The following is a 10,604-nucleotide window of genomic DNA, read 5'->3' as shown; positions in this document are numbered from 1 at the left end:
AAAAACAACATTCATCTATGAACAAATTTTTATTGATGAAAATAACCCAACTATTTCGAGAAGTAAATGGTATGACTACTAACGCCCAAGAGTATTGACCGTCTTCCAACGGTCATTTTTTGAAAATCATTTTGATTGAAATTTATTTATTAGATTAATTTTGTAGTGGGTTTCAAGTCATATTTAATTATTAAAATACTCTTACCTTCTCATTGAATCATAATTTTGTTTTTGTTTTTTAGCTAAAAAAGGCCTATGTATAACCCAGGCTCCATTCTCCGTTTTTATATGTGGAAGGGCAAATAACTGTAGATATATCTTCTTTTTTTTTTAATTTTTGGTTGCCATATGTTGGGTGACGAATTGTTCTCATTTGTTCGGACATATCATCGTTTTAAATCATGTGTCGGTACTTTTTTATTTATTCATGAAATTAAGTCAATTTTCTGGAAATAAGAAGAATGTTTGTGCAAAAGAGTACTATAATTACTATTGGCCTCCCTTACTTAATATAAAGTATGGATATTGGGTAATAATAAAAATAATATGAACTAAGAGTCAGAGTAAAAATAAAGAAAGATCCAAATCAATTTTTTATATTAAAAAAAGTATATTGTAATTAAACAAGAATGAGTCAGATTTAATCTCAAATTTGACTCATTTCAAAATATTCATCCTCTCCCCCTAAAACCCTCTCTAATGGGGCACGGACGTTGTTTACTAGTTTAGTTTATAGTTTGTAAATAAAACGACAGAGAGTGACGCGGTCTTACGTTAAAAAATACAACTCCCTGGGTGATAATATTATTTATTGTGATGAAAATCTTGCGTATCAATCAAAAATCGACATGTTAACCCTGACAATTTGAAGAATATTTTGAAGGAGAGCAGTTTAGCTGTCATGGCGTCTCATGAGATCAGCTGTGCGGTCCATATCTTGCAAGGGGATTATATATAAGTAATAATTATTCCAAAGTCGATCCTTAATTCTACTTTGAGTCCAAAAAGGACTTATAAGTCAATTATAACTCTGCAACAAATCCTCAAGTTGACTCTCTGTCTTTTATGAGCACAGTCGAATATTCAATCAGTTTTTGAATAAAATTAAATCTAGTTGAAAGGAAGTTGACTACCCAGCAGTTAAATATACTTCAGATTAGCAATTCTTAAAAAGAGGGCGAGCTAAAAAGTACGGTGGATTTTCATCACTAATTATTTTTTTATATTGTATGCTGCATGTTACATCCCCAAGCTAAGACTGTCACACCACTCTACGGATATGTTTTTTTAGTTTGCTCATGCCCTATTAAGGTAAGGATGTCTTTTTGGAAATCAAATTATGTAGACCCTGACTTTATGATAATTCCTGGGGTGAGTGCCAAAGTGTCGTAACTTAAATACTTACTTTCCATTATTAAGATTGGATTCTCCATTCTTTCATTATGAATAAAGGTGTTTTATAATCAAATGGATGTGAAAAATTCATTTCGACAGTCTGAATTTATCTGTGTTTAAATATTATCATTAAATATTGAACTTCTAAGCAACATCTTAATATCCGTAATTTTTGAGACACGACAATTTGGCACTCAACCCTCAATTGTAAATTCTCAAAAAGCGGGATACCCATGCTCCCCTGTTTCTCGACACCTGTATCACTTGGAGTCTATTTGATTAAATTGTATATGTTTTATTTAAGCTTCCACATTAGTTAAGGATCTAAGGGAGAAACAAAAAAGAGACGTTTAATTGACAAGTATTTTCTCTCTTGTTTATTTAATTCCTCTTTTGAACTTCACTTAAAGTGGAAACATTGAGCATTCATCTCGAACTCTCACAAATATATGTAGGTACATAATTTCTAAGTGATATCATTAGGTATTTCCAACAGTGTATAGATTAATGTATATTAAGTAAATATTATTTTACATTAGTTTATGTATGATATCAAATTGAGACATATTATATGTAACTTAAAACGTTTACTTTGTTGTCAAATCACTAAATGGAGTATCTGTTATTGTGTATGGCATAGGAATAGTTTGAAATATCTACTAGAGTCATTGTTTTATAAATGCATATAGATATATTTATGCATAGATAAATTAAATCATAAGATATTAGTTGGGCTAGTATTAAACTTGCAAACTATGACGATATTTATGGTGTATGAGTCCCTTAAGGGTAAAAAAGATGGAGCAATACTCCTGTATTTTAAGCTAGGAGTTATTCTATTATTTATTTTTGACTGTTGACTGATAAATTTTCTTAACTGACCGTTTGACCACTTGTTTCAAATTAAGAATAACTGCTTACACCTTCAAACGAGACATAAAAATATATTAGTTCGTTTCTTATAAGTCTCGTATGTGAAGGGCATCCCTGTGCTTCCGTAAAAAGAAATTTAAATTTAAATTCTTTTTTTGGACAGATTTGGATCTCTAGTCATAATTGCCGTCTTTATTTTCCGAAGATATTTCCAATTTAAGGAAAAGTAATGACAATAACATATTTGGTATTCATTTTTGATATTTTTTATGACTAAATAATGTTTATACCTATTTCTGGCTTCCATGGATTTTATAAAGATCAAATATTTGCAAATGACAGTTCATATTTATCTCTATATGTATTTTGTGGTTCCTCAAAGGATGAGGCATAATTTGGCTACAAGATGGTTTTCTCTTATGGGATCATCAAATAAAAACGTTTTTATTGGTTTTAAAGAGCATAAAGATGTTATTTATAAAATTGATGATCGTTGTTCTGTGTAGGTTATTTTTAATGAATTTTAACTGATGATTAATTATATTAAATCATATCCGTCGAAAATATCATATTTAATTTCATTTAATGCAACCTTAACCCCCCCCAACCATTTAAGCAATCAATCAAGTAACCAACGAACAGACACTATCTTAATATGTTTTCAAAAACTATAACTTCAAGATGGCGCTGATATCACGAGTCTAGTAGACAAACAGCAGCAGGGCCAGCTCCAAAATGGGTTTCGTTGGATTAGTCCCAATTGACCTCTTCCGGCCAGCCATGAATGTTAAGGTCCTCTTCTTGTCACTTCGAAGCTTTTGGGGCCCCCTGGTGATGTCATTCTACCCGTTTAGGCGCTTTAAAACATAGTACCCGGTCGTCCTGGGGTACACAGAGGAGTAGATAATAGCCCTTGCACAATTTTTTTCTGGAGCTAATTCAGCAGTAGTCGCTGTTGTTTGTTGTTTATAGTTTCGCAGAAAAATCGGAACCAAATGGTTGCTTGGACTCTCAAAATCTCATATATGGATGTTAACTCGACTGTAATGCCCTTATTATTCATCTGGAGGAAGTCAAGCTTTGTCCTGGATTTATCAATTAGATCTTGTAGAGTGTATAGTTATACAGTTATTCACTGGAAAGATAAATTTGACTTTAAATACCAGTGTGGTTTTGAAATCAGAACATTTACTAGTTCAAATATTAATGAAGGTTGAGTGATTGAAATTAATTCATATTTCGATTATATTAAAGCATAAACAAATAGTTACAAAAAAACAAAAAACATGTGCTCTCTAGCTTACGTACAAGTCGATAAATTGACGCTTGAACATGATGGACGAATTTCCATTAGCGTACTCAAAGCAGTTGGGTGTCTCCAGGACCAGCATTTACTCCGTCAGCAAGTTCGAAACGTTGGAGAGGAGGAAGGGCTCTGTAAAAAATACCAAACTGGACCTGAATGAGTTAAAGAAAACAGTCCAGGCCAATTCCACTGGGGCCCATGCAAAGACAACCCGGGATTTTACACCAAACTTAGAGAGCTATAAAAAAGTGGGTTGAAAGAGCCTTGTGAGGATGGAGAGATCACTTTTGGCACCAATAATGAAAGAAATCTATCTCCTTCGTTGCAAGCCCCTTTTGACCTTTTTTTAACACTTTTGGCCCTTCTACGGTGCTGATACTATCTCCCTCGACCACAGCTTTTGGGTGCATGCCAAGAGGAAGGTCTGCAGTGTCTGTCATCCAAACACCGATGCCCTCAAAGCCCCTGTCAGCCAACACCGGGACGCCATGAAAGAGGACTACATCGGCAATGGGTGCCAGGCTTTCCGCCGCCTCCTTGAAGACATCATTACCGCTAAGAGCAGCTACATTAATGATTAAGAGAGCTCAGGCACACATATATTTATGGAATTAATTATGTTGAAAAAATTCTATTGTTAATGAATAAATTATATCATGTTGAAGTTTAAATTTGTAAGTGTTGATATTTTAATGGACCACTTGGTATTACTATCTATATATATATATATATGTACTATAGTAAACTTGTATGTAGTTGTGAAAGGTTTACATTTATTTGATGCAGGGATATGCATCATATATATGTTAGTAGGTATTGTTTATATATTCATTGGAAAAATGGCAATTTATATATTTTCGAAATAATTAAATAATAGGTTGAAGAAAAATAAGTAATAAAACATGAAATAAATAGGTAAGAAACATATCAAACTCAGATGACATGAAATTAACTTATTTACAAGCCATAGCTTAGTTTCATTATTGTACGTCCAGATCTTGTTGTGATGCTTTCAGTAACAGTGCTGCAACCCTCCCCCCCCCACAATAATTGCTTTCAATAGTAGTATTTATCCGCATATTAATGATGAGTCATCCACGATCTCTCTAACCAGACTCATAACAAAATTGCGATTACAGGACGGAGTAAGAATTTTTTGTCCTGTTTTACCATAGTCACTATTCTTTATTAAGCATTGAATGGTGAATGGCAAATTATAGATGTATTCTAAAGCAATGGTTCTCAAACTTTTTACACTGCGTACCACCCGAGAAAAAATTAAGACCTTCAAGTACCCCCGTTAAGGATACTCTTGAGAATATTCTTTTTCGCCAATATCTTCAAATTCGTATTTATTCTCATAGTTTTTCAAGTCTTTTTCACAAATAAATATTGTACCTAAATAGATTTAGTTTGTTTGTTTATAGAGTTGTTTTTTTAGTTATACATCCCTAATTATTTTATCCCATTCTATTTAAGCTAATTATTACTAATTTTACTTAATTTTGGTTAAAGTTTTGTGAATATGCTTCCATAAATGTAGGTATGAATATTGAATAGACATACAAATTTTAACTTTCACACACTCTCACAACTATAGAAAAATGAAAAATGACAACCATTCAAGCCAAAAAGAAATGTTCATCTACTCCAATAAGCAAAAATAATTAACTTTAAATGCATCTCATTCTTATCTTCTTGACTCAAGATTTCCAAAAAAAAGAAGAAGAAATTTCAATTTATTTCAAATAGCTTTACAAATATTTTAAATCACCTTTCCGTAAATTCTCTATTTACTCATTACAACTTTTGAGCATATTTACTTCTTTTTTTTGTGTGTGTATGCTTGATTACATAAATCTTAGGGCGAAGGATCAATATTATTATACTGTACATATGAAAAAGGTTGCTTGATAGAACACATTTTCAACTAGGCTCGATCAATTATAGGAAGTTTAATAGTAATTGGTTATTGGCCGAAGTTGCCTCCTATATCTTAGAGTTTTTTTATATCTAAAAAAATAATGCTTGCAAAACGAAAACAGCAAGAGCAGAAGACTTGAAGTTACACTGATTTGCACATCTTATGATGACATTCAGGACGGACTGCATTAGGAGATATACCTGGTAAATTATTGCGAGGGCACCTCAAGTCCAAAGTACGGCCATTTTAAAAGATTATTTACCCTCCCTAACTCCTCATGAATCTTTTTGATTCTGACAATCAATTAAGGTGCGTGCGTGACCTCACATCAATATTTCAAAAATACTTTGTTATAAAGAATACAAGTTAAATTATATAAGTTCAATAAGGAATTGTGATACTTTTTATAGTGTGGTAGACTGGAATCAAATCTGATTCCAAAATCCAAGTACGATTCCAGACTTCATTAGTACATCACAAAGAATAGTCAAGGGACTATTCCAGGGATTGACAAAGTTATCATAATGGATCAAGGGAGGCTTTAGTTGCTGTGTATCATAAATATACTTCGTTTTTTCACAATCGAAAATCGGGTTCGATATAAAATCGATTGAGCTCTACCTAGTAAAAAATAATGGTGTACATACGTACTTTGTGTATACCTTGCTTACTAAAAATGCCTCTGAGACTTGTGCTACCTTACATAATAAACAGAATTAATAGATATACCTCACTCACTTCTGCAGGAAGTTGGTATTGTACATACATACGTATGTAATTATATTAAATACCTTTAAAGCACTGCATGATTTGCACCTTTACAACATGTAGAATGTACATACAAAGGAAACCCCATTTTTATTTATTGTATATTCATTTATGAATATAGATACAAATGACCTGTAAACAAAGTTTGTGGATAGTTAGTTGCTTGATCAACTCAATAGGGATTTTACAATATACGCAGGTTCCTTTAAATCACTTTTATTATGACCTGTTTGTTATTATTATGTTTTTTACTGGTTATATGCCTATTTGTTATTGTTCTATACGTGACATCACCTCAAATAATGGATAGGTTTGATATCCTGCTTTGATCATCAAATATTTAAGGTAGATATACATAAATAACATATATATTTATGCATATAGGAGTGTCTAGAAATATCAAAAAAAAAAAAAAAAAAAAAAATTGATAAAAAGCTAATAAATCGTAAAGAATAAAATTCAGGAAGGTCTCAAAAATATATCAGCCCTATAAAGTTAAATTTTAATCTGAAGAATGATAAATTAAAATCATTCGAAAGAAGGTCTCTACATGCTCTATTCTAAAAGTATTGATTATGTCTAAATCAGCGTTTTTCGACTTTTTTTTGTTGTAAAGGCTTTTTTTTTTTAGTTATGATTATTTTTTTCCTCGCTTTCTTAGATCATTTCATCAACAACCCAGGTAGTATTGATGTAACCACTTAGCCACTGAGACTCAGCTCTAAAAAAGTAAAGATTTCCGACAAACTACCCCTTCGAAATATGAGCCCCAGTATGAAAACACTCCCTTCGCCTTCACCAGAAAGACAGACAGTAGTGTTTCGCAGAAAAACAGATTGAAAAACACTATTCTATCAGGGACGTCTGCAGGATTATATATATATACATTGGTTTGGTTTTTTGAAATTTTTTGAAGAAAAAAATCAAAAAAATTATGCCTGTTTGCAAAAATTAAAAAAAAAGTACTCGGGAGTACTTAAAATTGCTTGGAATTACGCACTTTATTAAGGACACTCTCAAAAGTCCTTCTCAGACCAATATACTTAGGACAAAATTGTTTTTATTAATATAGATTAATGAATATTTCTAAATGCACGAGAGAGGGACCGCTATTAAACATCCATTCGAATGTTCCAATCTGATTTTCACTCTACTAGCTATAAATTCGTTTGGTGTATCCCTTGGATAAGTCAATCTTGGATATCTTATACCAGGTTTTAATTCGAATTATTGAAATCATTCCTTTCCATCTTCCCATACTCTATCCAGTTAGAAAATGGGAAAGTGTAGAAGTAGCATTGTTTAGAAGCTTTTTAATAGACCTAAGAAGGATAAAAATATTGGGATTTACATTCTATGCAGCCAAAATTAAAAGTTTCTGATGTCAATAGCACGACATTCATCTAACACCACTTGGAAAACTTCCCTGAAGTCGCTTTAAATTATTTTATCAATAATAATACTGAACAACTATCAGTCTATGATTATTTACCTTAAAAAATAAGTTGTCAGGGTCTTGAAAAGAAATGCTTGGTCGAAAGGCAGCTATGATTCCGATCAAGGGCACAAAAAAAAATCCATTGTTTCAATAATACGAGTGATGAGTTTTTTAGCGAACAAAAAATGTTAGAGTGAGTAACAAGTATACATGCAAATAACGAGTGCTCAAGCGAGTAACGAGTATAGGTCGTAATCCCTCTAGTGTTTTGTTCTTTTGAACTCGAAAATACTCATGCAGCAATATTCAGCCCGCGGCACATCACTAATATTAGTGAAGTATATTATATTGATGTATAATTGTATGTTGGAATGACAAACAGTCATTTTGGATCTCAGAAATAACAATGTAGACATATTAATGAAATTTCACAAGAGTTTTGCATGTTGCATCGAGTGTGTATAGAGGTTACAATCTATATCGTGCTCCCTGATGTATATCATATCCATATTTTAATTTTACTTTAATGTTCATTTAATTGGTTTGATGGAGTTGCACTGATTAAGTATAAGTAAACATTTGAGTATTACAATTACTCCATCTAACCTAGGAATCTTTTTGTGAAATCCATATACATAATGTATATTTCTATCTCTAGGAATCACCTGAGCGCGAATGTACACACACTGAATTCAAGAGAATAACTTCCCCCGAGTGCGTTGCCCATGTGCTTAGGCGATTCCATTATATAGTTGTGTTCTAAGAAATAGAAATGTAGACTTATTAATGAAATATCGCTTGCGTTTTGCTTGTAGTATTGAGTGCGTATAGCTAAGGCTCAGCCAGGTAGCGCTTTAGAGCATGGGTGTCAAACACATTTTTGTTTGGGTGGCCGAAGTAGCATAATCTGATCTCAAGCGAATTGGCCTGTAAAATCATTGCAAAATTAGATAAACCCAACATAAAGTTGTTGTTTTTTTCACCAAAACTTTCTGCTGGCATACCAGACACATGGGTTTTCAAATCCTACTCTCTGTATCCACTTTTCTCCTTTTTGATAAAGACATTTTTCTGATGAAGGTGCGAGGCTAAAGGAATAATAAATAATCCAATTTCCACCAACATATGCTAAACAGACTCAAATGTGACTACTTACTTATGTCTATTTTGCCACAGTGTTGCATTCATGTTGTCTACGAGTACTACAAGACTTTGTCCCTATCGGACAATATAGGAATAACATATTTCACAGAAAATCATAGTAAATTTTTTCATTTATTTTAATAATGCAAATTTATCTCCTCGGTCCGTATGTTAGACACCCCTATTCTTGATTCTATAGTACTTCATGGTTCATCAGTCATAATGTATGTATTATTTTTTTTTCTTTTCAAAATGTTATTATTATTATTTCATTCTTAAGGAGAGAACATCTAAGTATTGAGTGACTACGTGTGAGGATTCTAAAAAAAAGGTAAGTAACTCTGAGGATTTCTTGAGGAGTAGTAATCTTCTATATTTTTAAAGTGAAATTGGTGTTTAAGTCTTCGACAAATTACTCCGAGAAATGCCGGGTACTACGGCTAGTAATTCAATAATCCAAGAAAAAATAAAAATAGTAATTTATTTACGTACAAATACATTGAATTCCGTTATAATTTAAGAAAAAAAAACTACTCTGAAGGATGTCGTTGCTGTAGAAACATCATCAATTTTTTTTTTTTTTTCACTAACATTCATCAAATCATATATTATTATTTGCTATATCGTTATCCATCTGTTTGTAACTACCTACAATATCTCTACTTTTGTTTTTCGTACCCAAATACAGCCTTTCTCATCATCAAGTTGAACCACACACTCGAACTGAAATTCCTTCCTATGTCTATTTTTAAATAAGTATTAATGTATTTTTTTATCTTTCATGTTTTGACGTCACAAAACTCAAAGACAAATATGTAAAAGTTGAGATTTGCAAAGAATTACATTCTCTTTTCAACTTTGATTACATTGTGCTTTATAGATTGGGCTAATATACCGATTAAAGCTGAAGGCTTTACATAACTTTATATATTATTTGAATTGCAGTGTGCATACATAGAAAATATGTTCCCTCATTTGTTTGTTAGCTTGTTTTTGTTTAAGAAAAATACCATACAAGATTTGATTGCTCTATGCATTTAGATAAATAATTAATTATTATGGAGTATACCCAAAATGTTTCCATATTTGTTATAATTTTTGCCTGTGAAATTATTTTTTTACTGCCTCCCTACACACTAATGTGTTCATTGATCATTCATGCCATGATGCATTTATATTTAAATTCGTGTTTGTCTATAAGTTTGTAGTTTGTATTCAGGTTTGAATTCGTTCCCTTTTTCTTCCTTTATTATTTTCTGAAAAGTTTGCATTCGTTCATGCATTTTTGAGCTGAATAAATATATTAATGCAAAAATGGTATGAGCAAATCAAAAAAGTGTATTATACGTAAGTCTGTAGCTTATTGCTTAAACTAGTTGTTTTACAAAACAAAAATGGTGCATGCTGAAGAAAAAATCCCAGTGTTCTCTATGTGAGTAAATACACCAATATTTATTATCATTCAGGGTGTTGTATTTTTGCCGTAAGACGAGCATAATCTTGCATACATCTGTATAATAAATAATTAAATAAAAAGAAAACCATGAGACAAATTGAATCATCAAATTAATTTACAATCATCAGTTTACTCCTCCTCATAAATTATAATGATGAAGTTTATAACCAACTGAAACAAGTTTAAATGATACTTTTTGTAATATATGAAATTTAAAAAGGTATACAAGATTCGAAAAAACAAAATTCTTAAATAAAGTAGCATATCCAATCATGAAATAGGAAAGGGTAACAAATCCAAA

Source organism: Lepeophtheirus salmonis, chromosome 13 (genome assembly GCF_016086655.4).
Source record: "Lepeophtheirus salmonis chromosome 13, UVic_Lsal_1.4, whole genome shotgun sequence".
Lineage (NCBI taxonomy): Eukaryota > Metazoa > Arthropoda > Copepoda > Siphonostomatoida > Caligidae > Lepeophtheirus > Lepeophtheirus salmonis.
The sequence above is the reverse complement of the archived record's forward strand: the minus strand, read 5'-3'. Positions refer to the sequence as shown.